This window comes from Ornithorhynchus anatinus, chromosome 5 (genome assembly GCF_004115215.2).
Source record: "Ornithorhynchus anatinus isolate Pmale09 chromosome 5, mOrnAna1.pri.v4, whole genome shotgun sequence".
In the NCBI taxonomy this organism is placed as follows: domain Eukaryota; kingdom Metazoa; phylum Chordata; class Mammalia; order Monotremata; family Ornithorhynchidae; genus Ornithorhynchus; species Ornithorhynchus anatinus.
Window position 1 is genome coordinate 16,513,845 of NC_041732.1, and position 14,160 is coordinate 16,528,004.

The following is a 14,160-nucleotide window of genomic DNA, read 5'->3' on the forward strand; positions in this document are numbered from 1 at the left end:
AGAAAGTCAGGGGAGCTGGAAAGGTGAGGTCTGGGGCAAAGTGGAGACGGGGGGAGAGGTTAGGCCGGGAGAGGAAGTGAGGTCGGGACAAGAAGTTAGGCTGGGAGAGGAAGTTAGGCCGGAGGAAAAAGTCGGACGGGGAGAAAGGCTCGGGCCGGGAGAAAAGGTCGGGCCGCGAGACAAAAGGTCGGGCTGGGACAAAAGGTCGGGCTGCGAGACAAAAGGTCGGGCCGCGAGACAAGGTTTGGCTGGCAGGAAAGTTTTCGCTAGGGGAAACGGTTTGGCTAGGGGAAAGAATTCCCGGCCCGGAGAAAAGGTTGGGCTTGGCGAAAAGGCGAGGTGAGTTGGAAAACTGAGGGCAGGGGCAAAGCTGAGACAGGGGGAAAGGTCGGGCCGGGAGAAAAGGCCAGGCCGGGAGACGAGGCCGGGCAGGGAGAAGAGGCTGGGCCGGGTGAAGAAGCCGGGCCGGGACAAAACGTCGGGCCGGGTCAAAACGTCAGGCAGGGAAAAAAGGTTGGGCTAGGAGAAAACCTGTCGCTAGGGGAAAAGGTTTGGCGAGGGGAAAGAATTGGGCCAGATTAAAAAGTCAGACCAGGAGAAAAGGTTTGGCGAGAGGAAAAAGTTGGTCCAAGAGAAAAGCTTCCGCCGGGAGAAGAAGTTAGGCCGGGAGAAAAGGTTTGGTGGGAGGAAAAAGTCAGGTGAGGTGGAAAGGGAAGGTCAGGGGCAAAGTGGAGACAGGGGGAAAGGTGAGGCCAGGAGAATAGGTCAGGCCGGAAGAAAAGGTCTGGCCGAGAAAGAAGGTTTGGCGAGAGGAAAAGGTGGGGCTAGGAGAAAAGATTGGGCTAGGAGAAAAGTTTTCGCTAAGGGATAGAATTGGGCCAGGGAAAAAGGTGAGGCCAGGAGAAAAGGTAGGGTGAGAGGAAAAAGTCAGGTGAGTTGGAAAGGTGAGGTCAGAGGCAAAGCTGAGATGGGGGAAAGGTTAGGCCGGGAGAAAAGGTCAGAGCAGAAGCAAAGGTTTGGCCGGGAAACAAGGTGTGGCGAGAGGAAAAGGTCAGACCAAGGGAAAAGGTTTGTCCAGAAGAAAAGGTCAGGCCGGCAGAAAAGGTCAGGCCGGGAGAAAAGGTCAGGCCAGGAGAAAAGGTCAGGCCAGGAGGAAAGGTCGGGCAGGGAGAAAAGGTCAGGCCGGGAGAAAAGGTCAGGCCGGGAGTAAAGGTCAGGCCGGGAGTAAAGGTCAGGCCGGGAGAAAAGTTCAGGTCTGGAGAAAAGGGTTGGCTAGGAGAAAGGTTTTCACTTGGGGAAAGAATTGGGCCAGAGAAAAAGTCAGACCAGGAGAAAACGTTGGGCGAGAGGAAAAGGTCAGGTGATTTGGAAAGGTGAGGTCCGGGACAAAGTGGAGACAGGGGGATAGATGAGGCCGGGAGAAGTAGTTAGGCCGGCCGAAAAGGTTGGGCTGGCAGAAAAGGTTAGGCCAGAGAAAAAGGACAGACCAGAGGAAATGGTTTGGCGAGGGGAAAAAGTGAGCTGAGTTGCAAAGGTAAAGGCCGGGGCCAGGTTGAGACAGGGGGAAAGGTTAGGCCGGGAGAAGAAGTTTGGCCGGGAGACAAGCTTTGCCAAGAGGAAAAGGTCACACAAGGGGGAAAGGTTTGTCAAGGAAAAAAGGTCAGGCTAGGAGAAAAGGTTTGGCTAGGTGAAAAGGTGAGGTGAGTTGCAAAAGGGACGGCAGGAGTAAAGTGGAGACAGGGGGAAAGGTTACGCCGGGAGAAAAAAGTTAGCCAAGGAGAAAAGGTTAGGGCAGGGAGAGAGTTCGGCTAGAGTAAAAGGTTAGATGAGGGGAAAAGGTTTGGCTAGGGGACAAAGTGAGGTGAGTTGGAAAGGTGAGGTCAGGGGCAAAGTGGAGACAGGGGGATAGATTAGGCCGGGAGAGGAAGTGAGGTCTGGAGAAGAGGTCAGGCCGGGAGAAGCAGTTAGGCCAGAGGAAAAGGTTGGGCCGGGAGAAAAGGTCGCGCCGGGACAAAAGGTCGGGCCGTGAGAAAAGGTCATGCCGGGACTAAAGGTCGGGCCGGGAGACAAGGTTTGGCTGGGAGGAAAGTTTTCGCTAGGGGAAACGGTTTGGCTAGGGGAAAGAATTGGACCAGAGAAAAAGTCAGACCAGGAGAAAAGGTTTGGCGAGAGGAAAAAGTTTGTCCAAGAGATAAGGTTCGGCCGGGAGAAGAAGTTAGGCCAGGAGAAAAGGTTAGGCCGGGAGAAAGGATTGGCTAGGGGAAAAAGTGAGGTGAGCTGGAAAGGTGAGGTCAGGGGCAAAGTTGAGACACGGGGACAGATTAGTGCGGGAGAAGAAGTTAGGCCGGGAGAAAAGGTTAGGCCGGGAGAAAAGGTTAGGCCGGGAGAACAGGTTAGGCCAGAGAAAAGGTCAGACCAGGAGAAAAGTTTGCCTAGAGGAAAAGGTTTGGCGAGAGGAAAAGGTCGGACGAGGAGAAAAGGTTGTCCAGGAGAAAAGGTCAGGCCGGGAGAAAAGGTCTGGCGAGAGGAAAAAGTCCGGTGAGTCGGAAAGGTGAGCTCAGGGGCAAAGTGGAGTCAGGGGGAAAGATTCAGCTGGGAGAAAAGATTTGTCCAGGAGAAAAGGTTAGGCCAGGAGAAAAGGTTGGGTGAGAGAAAAGATCTGCCTAGAGAAAAACGATAGGCCAAGGAGAAAGTACGGCTAGAGGAACAGGTTAGGCCGGGCAAAAAAGGTCAGACTGGGCGAAAAGGTTACGGCATGGCAAAAGGTTAGGCCAGGCGAAAAGGTTAGACCGGGTGAAAAGGTTAGGCCAGGCGAAAAGGTCAGACTGGGCGAAAAGGTTAGACCAGGCGAAAGGTTAGGCCGGGCAAAAAAGTCACACTGGGGGAAAAGGTTAGACCAGGGCCAAAGGTTAGACCAGGGGAAAGCTTAGGCCAGCTCAAAAAGGTTAGGCCAGGCGCAAAGGTTAGTTACGCCAGGCAAAATAGACCAGGGGAAAGTTTAGACCAGGGCCAAAGGTTAGGCCCGGCAAAAAGCTTAGGCCAAGGGAAAAGGTTAGGGAAAAATAGGGGAAGAATAGAGGGATCCCATTCTCTTGCCTCTCTTGCATGCGAATGACAAGAATCCTCATCAGAATCCGAATCATGGTCTTTATGAAGGAAGGAGGATGGCTCTTCCTCCAACAGCTCGGGACGGGATCCTGCCCTTTCTCATCCAGGGGCGAGCGACTGGGCCCCGCCCCGCCTCCCCCAGCCCGCAGGACTCACGGGGCGCTCCACGTCCCTCGACTCTTCTGCGAGAAGAAGGGGGGCGGGCAGGATCCTCCACCTGGATGGAGCGAGATGGCGCAGGCAGCCCCCATGCCCCCCACCTGGTGGGGGTTCTTCCCTGGGAAGAAAAGAAACAGGCAAGAGTGAGCTCCCCATCCCCACTCGCTGGGTTTCCCCGCCCTCCCCACCTTCCAGCTCCCCCAGGGACCTCGTCCCCCCCCTGCCCCGCCCCGCCTCAGCCCGGAAAGAGTGCCATCCCCGCCACTAGGGACCGACCCGGAGCCTCCGCTCCGTCGCTGAGCGGGATGGGCTCCGCGGGGGTCAGCCGCCTCCAACGGAAGGGGGACCTCCCCGAGTGCAAGGGGAGGAGGCTGGGGCGGGCGCCTGGAGAAGAAGACAAGCCTTTGGCCAAGGAGGAGGAGGCAGGGAGACCCCCCCAACGCGTGCGGCACCCCAGGGGAGCCGGGGAGACTGAGCGGGGGAGTCCGAGCGGCAGGCAAGGTGGCGGCTCCGGCGGGGGCACGGTCCACTCCCCGGCCCCGACCGAGCCCTCCCTAAAGACCCTAAATGTCGGACGACAAGAGCCGTGGGTCTCGGAGCGCTACCACCGCGACAGCAAGAGGCCATTGGTGTGGCCGAGGAGCCATGGGCCAGGGAGGCTGAACCCCTTCAGCGCCCTCAGGAGCAGCATCCTCACAACACCACCACCACCACCACCAGGGACGGTTGGGGTCTTTCGGGCACCCTGCCGAGTTGGCCCACATGGTTCGAAAGGCTGGGCGAGACCCAGTGGCTTCCGGCGGTCCCCTGAGGGACTCACCGTCTTGCTCCCCATGGGACTGATGGGGTCACGGAGACCCCAGGAAGTGGAATGACTTGCCCAGGGTCCCACCGCAGACAGCAGACAGTGGGGGGAGGAGGCGAGCTGAGACGCCCCGTTGTCGACCCTCGACTCCCAGGCCCCCCGGCACCCTCGTTCCGGTCAGGGTCCCTCGGCTTCCTCCCACTCCCCCCACCGGGGCATGAGGTCAGGAGAGGGGAGGGATGATCCACCGCCCCCCTACGCCGGCCCCCCCGCCCAGAACAGGCTTGCCGGCAGGGCCAGAGCAAAACGACTTCCTGACCTCCAAGACCTCCCAGCAAGCCAGGGGACAAGCCCCGAGCCAGCTTCCCTCTTCCGACCGAGACTGGCCCCTGACCGCCCCCGGCCCCCACCCCTCCGCGGCCCCAGCCCAACTCCCTCCGAGACTGCCCCTGAAGAGTGCCAGCTCTGGTGAGAGGAAGGATGTGCAAGCAGTGGAGGGGCGGCCCTGGGGGCTGGGTGGGGGGACGACCACAGGACAGGGCCCTCAGGCAGGATTCACTCACCCTGAAGCTCGAGACTGGTGGGTCCAGGATCGTCTTCCGCGCCCCCTCGTCAAGGCTGACCCAACCAGTTCCCTCCCCAGAGCCCTGGCCCCAGGCAGGAGAACCCGCCTCGGGCCTGCGAGGGCGAGACAAGAGGCCGGGCGCCGGGCAAAGCACGTGGCCCGACGAGGCCCAAGTCAGGGGTTGGCAGCCCGGCTGGGTCCCTTGGCGACTGGGGGACTGGGGGGCCAAGTCCCTTGATGGCTCGGCGCCTCCGTGCCCTCCGGGGTCAAATGGGGAGGAAACGCTGGGAGCCTCCCGGGAGAGCCCCTGTGCGCCCTGGAGCTGCCCCAGCCCTGGGAACGGCGCTCGGGCCAGAGTCGGCGCTTAACCGAGACCACCAGGAGGAGGAAGATGAGGATGAGGATGACGAGAGGGCCCTCGGCTCACCACCTCCCGCCGCTCCTGCCGTGCCTTTTCAGCCGCCACCCAGGCCCCCATCCCCTGTCGCTTCGAGGGGGCGACGCGGCTCCTCTTCGGCACCCTCCTGCCAGCAAGAACAGTCGCACACAAAGGCCGGGGAAGGCAGAGGCCTCCCCCCGGCCCGCCCCCCTCCCCCCACCCCCACCCACTTGACTGACGCTTTCCACTCACTCCCCCATGCACGGAGGCACAGCCACCAAGCCCTGAACCATCCACCCACCCCCACCAGGGGTAACCCCCCCAACCCACATCCCCTTCTCCTTCGATCCCTCCCTTCCCGGGATGGTCTTCATTGAGGTCTCCCCAGTCCATGGAGGCTGGCCCCAGAAGATGCCCAGGGAACTCTGCTAGTATGGGGGAGACCGGCCAAGCTCCAAGGGGTCGGAGAAGGGGAGCAGACCAGTTGGGACCAGTCTGGGAAGGGGAGGACGAGTCCGGGCTGCCGGGAACAGGGCGGTTCCTGCGCGTCTCCGGGCCTCTCCTGACCCTGGAGGGCAGGGCTCGACCCAGAGAATAATAATAATAATATTAATAATAATGTTGCTATTTGTTAAGCGCTTACTATGTGCCGAGCACTGTTCTAAGCGCTGGGGTAGACACAGGGGAATCAGGTTGTCCCACATGGGGCTCAAAGTCTTAATCCCCATTTTACAGATGAGGTAACTGAGGCACCGAGAAGTTAAGTGACTTGCCCAAAGTCACACAGCTGACAAGTGGCCGAGCTGGGGTTTGAACTCATGACCTCTGACTCCAATGCACTCCGTCCACACTACGGAGGAATGGCCGGCACCCAGGGTCTCGTGGCATTGCCACAGGCCCGGAGCAAGGCTGGAGAGCAAAGAGGCAGGGGGAGGGGCCGACAAGCCTGCTGCAGTGGCGGAGTGCTAGGCCCGTCACCCCACGGCCCACTTCCCTCCCGGGCACGAACAAACGTCGGGAAAGGGGAAAGGTTCGACCGCCACCTAACAGCCGCCTGCCACGGACGCCATGGGGAAGGCAAGGACCGGGCCCCCAAGAGCCCCGAGGCGACCAGTCACAAAGCAGAAGCAGAGGGACCCCAACGGCCAGACCGCATTGACCCCCAAAACGCTGCTCTTCTGCTCCTCAACTCCAAAGTCCCTCGCAGTCAAGCCCACACCACGCTCACCTCCAAACCACCTCGGGCTCTCCAGGTTTACCTGGGGGGTGGGGAAGGGGCGGAGCCCGGCCGGACGTCAGTCACCCGCCCACCCACGCACCCACCAGATTGGAGGCAGCTGGAGCAGAGATCAGGTGGCGCACCAGGAAGCCCTAACAGCTTCATGGCAAGAGGGGATGGCTTGGGCCAAGCGAGGGGAGGATGGGAGAGGGGAGAAGGGATCGGATCGGAGGGAATGGAATGGAAAGAAATGGAATGGAATGGAATCTCCAGCAGCAAAGGAGCTGTCCATTGGAAACACGCATTCCAAAAGAGCTCGCCGGGGCGGGGGGGAGGGGGGAGCGCGGTCTCCGCTCGGGTCTGACCGCCGCGCCACCTTGCTTTCCCGTCTGAGTTCGCTCCTCACGGCCCCGCCCCCAGACCTCCCCCCCACCCGTCCCCATCCCACCTGCTGACCCTGGACCCCACGAGTCGTCAGAGCACTCGGGCTATGGAAAGCACACAACCAGCCCTCTCCCCACCAGCAGAGCCCTCCGCAAATCACAGCTCCTCCAAGACCGTTGCCCCAACTAAGCCCTCCTTGCGGTGTGTCCACTCAGAAGGGAGGGAGCCACGAGCCACAGAGCTGATGGGCGTTTTGGCTGAGGGCTGGTGGGGGGTGTTGGAACATTGCGTGGTTCCTCGCGTCTTGCTCAGAGCTGGAGAAGGAGGCCTAGACCATGGCAGACCACCGAGGGGTTGGGGAGGGGCCTGCGGGGCCCACACTCTTTCGTGGGCTGAGCCCACACCACACACTCAGCGCCTCCCCTGCTCCCCCACTCCCACCTCCTGCTCGCTCCCAACCACAGGACTCACTGCAGACCTCCCCACTCGGGAGGAAGCCGGAGCCCGCGGGGCTCCGGGAAGCCAAATGTCCTGGACACCTTCCCCAGTCCGCACCCAAACACCTCGGCGATGGTGGAACCTGATCGGGAGAGACCCATGGGCAGGAGGGCGGGGGCCAGGTTCCCTCCCCCTGCCCTTGGCCCCGCCCTCCGCTTCTGGGGGCGGTCCAACCCTTCGCCCTTCCTCGGGGTCAGCCGTATCCTCGCTGCACAAGGAGGGGGAGGAGATGGCACACCACCGAGGTTGCTGGGGCAGACACCCGGGGCCCCCTCCTCCACCCAACATGCAACCGATCCTCGGGAGGGACGAGGCGTCTAGGCAGACCCCCTAATAATGTTGGTATTTGTTAAGCGCTTACTATGTGCCGAGCACTGTTCTAAGCGCTGGGGTAGACACAGGGGAATCAGGATGTCCCACGTGGGGCTCACAGTCTTAATCCCCATTTTACAGATGAGGTAACTGAGGCACAGAGAAGTTAAGTGGCTTGCCCACAGTCACACAGCTGACAAGTGGCAGAGCTGGGATTCAAACTCATGACCTGTGACTCCAAAGCCCGTGCTCTTTCCACTGAGCCACGCTGCTGAGAGGACTGCCACCATCGGCCCTGCTTGATGGACGGCTTCAAATGAATGTCCGCCTCACCCTCGACACCGGAAACCGCTTCTGGACAGGGAAGGGGTCGCTCCTCTGGGTCCGCTCCCAAGCCCTCAGTACACTGCTCTGCACACAGGAGGCACGCCCTCCACCCAAGGCATTGATTGACTGAAAGTGCACAACGGCAGCACCCTGGAGACAATTCAGTTGCTGCCACCGGACCGGCCTGCTGGCCTGCCAGGCCACACGGCTAGGACCTCCATTTCAGAGATGAGGCGGCCCCACTCTGCTGCTCAGAGAGACGGGGGGAGACACCCTGAGTTAATCCCCACAATAGAAACCACAAACCGCCACCCTGAATCCCAAAGGGTCCTTTCTCCGCAGCGGGAGGCTGGGCCGCGACCCTGCCGTCAGGACCGTCGCACCAGAGACACGCAACCATCTCGAGAAGTCAGAGCCCTGGATCTTCATTCAGTCCTTCATTCATTCCATAGTAGGCACTGGGCACTCACGATGGGCCGAGCACTGGACTCATCGCTTGGAATGTCACTTTTGGCACCCCATAGAGACCCTCCCTGCCGAGGGACGGGCTCACAAGACTGTGAGCCCCACGTGGGACAACCTGATTCCCCTGTGTCTACCCCAGCGCTTAGAACAGTGCTCGGCACATAGTAAGCGCTTAACAAATACTAACATTATTAACAGGGGAGATGGGCAGGCGAGGCAAACAGAACCACAGAGAAACAAGAACATTGGTGGGTCTTCTCAGTCCCAGGCCAAGCGGAGAGAAATCGCTTCCTGCACAGAGCCCAGGCCCCTGGTCTCCCTGGAGTGGCATCAGCCTCATCACTTTTCTTGCCCCCAGCATTCACACACACACACACACACACACACACACACACACACAATTTTTTGGGGTAGCAGTGCAGTCCATTCAGTAAGAAGGGAAGAAGCAGCGTGGGCTCAGTGGCAAGAGCCTGAGCTTCAGAGTCAGAGGTCATGGGTTCGACTCCCAGCTCTGCCACTTGTCAGCTGTGTGACTGTGGGCAAGTCACTTCACTTCTCTGGGCCTCAGTTACCTCATCTGGAAAATGGGGATTAACTGGCAGCCTCACGTGGGACGACCTGATTACCCTGTATCTACAGTGAACGGTGCTCTGCACATAGTAAGCCCTTAACAAACACCAACATTATTATTAAGAGCGAAAATCGGCAAGTGGAGTCTGCCCACAGTATAAGAGAGATGACCCTCAAAGCCGAGGATAACCACTGAGCAACCATTTTGTTCTGAAACTGGAACAAAAATGGTTCGGGGCCAAGCCCCCAAGGCCAAATAGGGGTGGAGGAACCCGGGGGGGGGGGGTGTTCCCATCATGGAACATAAGGGTTTGGGGCCAAACCTGCAGGGCTAAGCATGGGGGGCCCAAATGGGAAGGAAAGGATGTTGGGTCAATGGGCGAGGCACCCCGGCTCCGCCACCTCTCGGCTAGGAGGCTGTGGGCAAGTCACTTCACCTCTCTGGGCCTCAGTAACCTCCTCTGTAAAATGGGGATGAGGACGATCAGCCCCACGTGGAACTATCTCATGACCCTGGATCTACCCCAGCGCTTAGAACAGTGCTCTGCACATAGTAAGCGCTCCATAAATAGTATGGAATGAATCAGAGGGCAAGCCGGGGACAAGGTTAGCAGAGTGGAAAATGTTAGCCTAGAGGAGGTTACAGTTGGCGAAAAGGTTGGCCTAGGGGAAAGGTTTAGGCAACGGGAACAGGTCAGTCCCAGGAAAAGTTTAGGCCAGGGGAAAATGGTCAGACTGGGGGGGAAGGTTAGACCAGGCGAAAAGGTTAGGCCGGGCAAAAAGGTTAGGCCAGGGCAAAAGGTTAGACCAAGGGAAAAGGTTAGGCCAGGTGAAAAGGTTAGGCCGGGCGAAAAGGTTAGGCCAGGCGAAAAGGTTAAGCCGGGCGAAAAGGTTAGGCCGGGCGAAAAGGTCAGACTAGGGGAAAAGGTCAGACTGGGGGAAAAGTTTAGACAAGGCGGAAAGGTTAGGCCGGGCAAAATGGTTAGGCCAGGGCAAAAGGTTAGGCCGGGCGAAAAGGTTAGGCCAGGCGAAAAGGTCAGATTGGGCAAAAAGGTCAGACTGGGGGAAAAGGTCAGACCGGGCGAAAAGGTTAGGCCAGGGCAAAAGGCCAGGCGAAAAGGTTGGGCCGGGCGAAAAGGTTGGGTCGGGCGAAAAGGTTGGGTCGGGCGAAAAGGTTGGGCCGGGCGAAAAATTGGGGCCGGGCGAAAAATTGGGGCCGGGCGAAAAGGTGGGGCCGGGCGAAAAGGTGGGGCCGGGCGAAAAGGTGGGGCCGGGCGAAAAGGTGGGGCCGGGCGAAAAGGTGGGGCCGGGCGAAAAGGTGGGGCCGGGCGAAAAAGTGGGGCCGGGCGAAAAGGTGGGGCCGGACGAAAAGTCGGGGCCGGACGAAAAGTCGGGGCCGGACGAAAAGGTGGGGCGGAAGAAAAGCTCGGGCCGGCCGAAAAGCCGGGCCCGGGCGAAAAGGTCGGGCCGGGCGAAAAGGGCGGGCCGGGTGAAAAGGTCGGGCCGGGCGAAAAGGTCGGGCCGAGCCAACAGGTTAGGCCAGGGCAAAAGGTTAGGTGAGGCAAAAAAGTTAGACTGGGCAAAAAGGTTAGGCCGGGCGAAAAGGTTAGGCCAGGCGAAAAGGTCAGACTGAGGGAAAAGGTCAGACTAGGGGAAAAGGTCAGACTGGGGGAAAACATTAGACCAGGCGAAAGGGTTAGGCCAGGCGAAAAGGTCAGACTCGGGAAAAGGTTAGACCAGGGCCAAAGGTTAGACCAGGGGAAAAGGTTAGGCCAGCTCAAAAAGGTTAGGCCAGGCGAAATAGTCAGATCAGGGGAAAAGGTTAGGCCAGGACAAAAGGTTAGACCAGGGCCAAAGGTTAGGCCAGGCAAAAAGATTAGGCCAAGGGAAAAGGTTGGGGAAAAATAGAGGGACCACTCTCTCTTGCCTCTCTTGCATGAGAATAACAAGAATCCTCATCAGAATCAGAATCATGGTCTTTGTGAAGGGAGGAGGATGGCTCTTCCTCCAGCAGCTCGGCACGGGATCCTGCTCTTTCTCATCCAAGGGCGAGCGACTGGGGCCTGCTCCGCCTCTCCCCGCCCGCAGGACTCGCGTGGCGCTCCACCTCCCTCGACTCTTCTCCGAGAAGAAAGGGGGCGGGCAGGATCCTCCACCTGGATGGAGCGAGATGGTGCAGGCAGCCGCCAGCACCCTCACCTGGGGGGGTTTCTTCCCTGGGAAGAAAAGAAACAGGCAAGAGTGAACTCCCTATCCCCACTCGATGGGTTTCCCCGCCCCCCCACCCCCGGCCCCCTGCCTTCCAGCTCCCCCAGGGACCTCGTCCCGTCGTCCCCCTGCCCCGCCCCGCCTCAGCCCGGAAAGAGTGCCATCCCCGCCACTAGGGACCGACCCGGAGCCTCCGCTCCGTCGCTGAGCGGGATGGGCTCCGCGGGGGTCAGCCGCCTCCAACGGAAGGGGGACCTCCCCAAGTGCAAGGGGAGGAGGCTGGGGCGGGCGCCTGGAGAAGAAGACAAGCCTTTGGCCAAGGAGGAGGAGGCAGGGAGACCCCCCCAACGCGAGCGGCAGCCTAGGGGAGCCGGGGAGACTGAGCGGGGGAGTCCGAGCGGCAGGCAAGGTGGCGGCTCCGGCGGGGGCACGGTCCACTCCCCGGCCCCGACCGAGCCCTCCCTAAAGACCCTAAATGCCGGACGACAAGAGCCGTGGGTCTCGGAGCGCTACCACCGCGACAGCAAGAGGCCATTGGTGTGGCCGAGGAGCCATGGGCCAGGGAGGCTGAACCCCTTCAGCGCCCTCAGGAGCAGCATCCTCACAACACCACCACCACGACCAAGGACGGTTGGGGTCTTTCGGGCACCCTGCCGTGGTGGCCCACACGGTTCGAAGGGCTGGGCGAGACCCAGTGGCTTCCAGCGGCCCCTGAGGGACTCACCGTCTTGCTCCCCATCGGACCGATGGGGTCACGGAGACCCCAAGAAGTGGAATGACTTGCCCAAGGTCCCACCGCAGACAGCAGATCGTGGGGGGGGTGGGGAGGCGAGCTCAGAAGCCCCTTTGTCGACCCTCGACTCCCAGGCCCCCCGGCACCCTCGTTCCGTTCAGGGTCCCTCGGCTTCCTCCCACTCCCCCCACCGGGGCATGAGGTCAGGAGAGGGGAGGGATGATCCACCGCCCCCCTACGCCGGCCCCCCCGCCCAGAACAGGCCTGCTGGCAGGGCCAGAAGAAAACAACCTCCTGACCTCCAAGACCTCCCAGCAAGCCAGGGAGCAAGCCCCAAGCCAGCTTCCCTCTTCCGACCGAGACTGGCCCCTGACCGCCCCTCGCCCCCGCCCCTCCGCGGCCCCAGCCAAACTCCCTCCAAGACTGCCCCTGAGGAGTGCCAGCTCTGGAGGGAGGAAGGATGTGCAAGCAATGGGGGGCGGGGGGGCGGCCCTGGGGGCGGGGGAGGGGACGACAACAGGACGGGGCCCTCAGGCAGGATTCACTCCCCCTGAAGCTTGAGACTGGTGGGTCCGGGATCGTCTTGTGCGCCCCCTCGTCAAGCCCGACCCAACCAGTTCCCTCCCCAGAGCCCTGGCCCCAGGGGGGAGAACCCGCCTCGGGGCTGCGAGGGCGAGACAAGCAGCGGGGCGCACACACATGTGCATATTTGGATATATTATTTATTACCCATTTATCTTATTAATGACGTCTATGTATCTATGATTCTATTGATCCTGATGGGTACTATTGCCTGACTACTTGTTTTGTTTTGTTGACTGTCTCCCCCGTTTAGACCGTGAGCTCACTGTTGAGCAAAGATGGTCTCTCTCTATTGCCAAATTGTACATTCCAGGCGCTTACTACAGTGCTCTGCACCCAGTAGAGACGCTCAATAAATACGAATGAATGAATGAACAGTAACCCTGGCCCTAACCCTACACCTATAGTCACCTAGGGTAACCTATTCCTAGCCTTAGCTCTAAACCTAACCCTCACCCTAGCCCTTCCCCACCCTTAACATTAAGCCTAACTCTCACCCTGACACAAACCCCAAACCTAACCCCATCCTGAAACCATAATTCTAGTCCCAACTCTAAGCCACCTCTCTCCTTAGCCCTAACAATTAGCCCTTAATCTAACGCCAACATGAATCCCTAACCTAACCCTATCCTAAAACCCTAACCCTAACCCTAACCCTAGCTCTATCCCGAATCCTAGCCCTAACTCTAACCCCAGTCCTAACCCTACTGCTAAAACTAACTCCAATCTTAAACATAGTCCTAAGGCTAATGCTAACTTGACACATGGATCTAGGCCTAACCCTAACCCCAACCTAATCCTCAACATTACTCTAAACCTAGCCCTAATTCTAAACACTGACCTTAAACTTACCCCAAGGCCTAGCCTTAGCCCCTAACCTAACACCAACAATAACCCTAGCCTTACCCCTAACACCAACCCTAACTCTAACCCTAACCCTCATGCTAACCTTAACCCCTGTCGTAACCAAAGTGCTAAACCTAACCCTAGGCCTAACCCAACCTAACCTTAACCTTACCTAACTCCAGCTGTAAACCTAAAGCTAACCCTAATACTACCCCCGACACCACCCCCGACCCTAATCCAAGCCATGTGACTAGCCATGTGACCCTGGGCCTAATCCTAGACCTAGGGCTCGTGCTATCCCTAACCCTGAACGTAACCTTAACTCTAACTCAACTTTTAGCCCTAACTAAAGCTGAACTAAAACTCTAACCCAAACCCTAAACACTCAGCCTAACACTAATCCTAACTACAAAACTTAGCCCTAGCCTTAACTTTAGGCCTAGCCCTAGATCTCCCCATAACCCTAACCCTATACTTACTTCTTACAGTTGCCCGGACCCTGCCCCTAATCTTAATTCTAAACTGAACACCAACCCTAATCATAATCTAAAATCTAACACTGAACCTGGTCCTTATCATAACCCTAACTCTAACACTATTCCCGCACTAATGCTTAAACTAACTCTAACAAAATCCTAATGCTTACTCTAACTTTATTCTTGACTTAAATCCTAACCCTAACCCAAGCTCTAAGAGTTACCCTAAACCTTTGCCACAAGCAAGGTGCTAAATCTCACCCTGATCCTAGCCCTAACCTCAATCTTAAACCCAACTCTAACCTTACCTTTAACACTAACCCCAATGTTATCCGGGCCCTTAGGACTAGCGCTAGGCCTAACCCTAATCCTAACTCTAAATAATAATAATAATGATGGTATTGGTTAAGCGCTTACTATGTGCAAAGCAGCACTGTTCTAAGCACTGGGGGGATACGAGGTGATCAGGTTGTCCTACGAGGGGCTCAGAGTCTTCGACTCCATTTTAATCATTCATTCAACAG